Here is a 1,513-nt window from a genome sequence, read left to right as displayed (position 1 = left end):
GAGATAAAAAGAAATGAGCTCTTACTTATGAGAAGGTATGGAGGAACTTTTCATGCATACTAGTAAATGAAAAGAGCAAGTCTGAAAAAAATGTGTATTGTATGATTTCAACTATCTGACAATCTAGCAAAGGTAAAACTATAGAAACAGTAAAAAGATTAGTGGTTGTCAAGAGTTGAAGGGAAGAGGAGGAAGGATAAACAGGTGGAATGCAGGACATTTTGAGGACAATGAAACTATTCTGCATGGTATTCTAATGGTAGATATGTGGCACTATACATTTGTCAAAACCCATAAGGCTGTATAACACAAGTAGGGAACTCAGTGTAAATTATAGACTTTAATTAATAGTAGGTATCAATATTGGTTTATAAATTGTAAAAAATGTACCGCACTAACACAAGTTGTTAGTAACAGGAGGAACTGTGCAACAGGGAGATAAGGTATATGAAATTCTCCCTGTGTACTTTCTGTGCATTTTAGTCTATAAACCTAAAATTGCTCTAAAAATATTGTTGATAAATTAACTAATTACCTCTAAATGCACAAATAAATATCATTTAAATAAAATAATAAAAAATAAGCCCCATTTAGACTGCTAACCAGAAGGCTGGTGGTTCAGACCCACCAGCCACTCCTCACAAGGAAGATTGGGCAATCTACTTCCCTAGAGCTACTGCCTTGGAAACCCAAGGAGAGGTCGCCATGAGTCAAATTAACTCAATGGCAGTGAGGTTTTTTTTTGTTTTGTTTTGTTTTTTTATTCAGGAAAGCCACCATAAGTAATTAATTAAAATTAGAAATAATATACTTGGCATAAACTTGACCATGGATACATATTCAAAATAACATAATACTCATAGAAGATATAAGAGTAGACTTAAAAAAATAGACAACAATTATCTAATTTTCAGATATGAAGAATCAGCATCATAGTATCAGCATTTTCTAAGTTAATGAATGAATTTAATCGTATCCCAATGAAAGTTACTATTAAGGTTTTCTCTGGAGTTAGGTAAGTTGATTACAAAATTCACTTGAAGGAAAAAATAAACAAGAATACGTGTTGTTGGTGGTGGTAGTGCCATCGAGCCATCTCTGACTCATAGTGACCCTGTACACAGCAGAATGAAACACCACTTGGTCCCATGCCAGCTGCATGATCCTTGCTATACTTGAGGCCATCACCACAGACACTGTGTTAATCCATCTTGTTGAGGGCCTTCTTCTCTTTTGTCAACCCTCCACCTTACCAAGTGTGACATACTTCTCCAGGGAATGGTCCCTTCTGATAACAGGACCAAAGTAGATGAGAGGAAGTCTGGCCATTCTCATTGCCAAGGAGCATTCCAGCTGCACTTCCTCCAGGACACATTTGTTAGTTCTTTTAGTAGTCGATATTTTCACACTCTTCACCAGCACTACAGCTCAAAAGCTTCAATTCTTCTTTGATCTTCTTTATTTATTGTCCAGCTCTCACATGCATATGAGGTGATTGAAAATATCATGGCTT

Source organism: Orycteropus afer, unplaced genomic scaffold (assembly GCF_000298275.1).
Source record: "Orycteropus afer afer isolate SDZICR_OR568_19922 unplaced genomic scaffold, OryAfe1.0 scaffold00058, whole genome shotgun sequence".
NCBI classification, from domain to species: Eukaryota; Metazoa; Chordata; class Mammalia; order Tubulidentata; family Orycteropodidae; genus Orycteropus; species Orycteropus afer.
Note: the sequence above shows the minus strand (reverse complement) of the source record.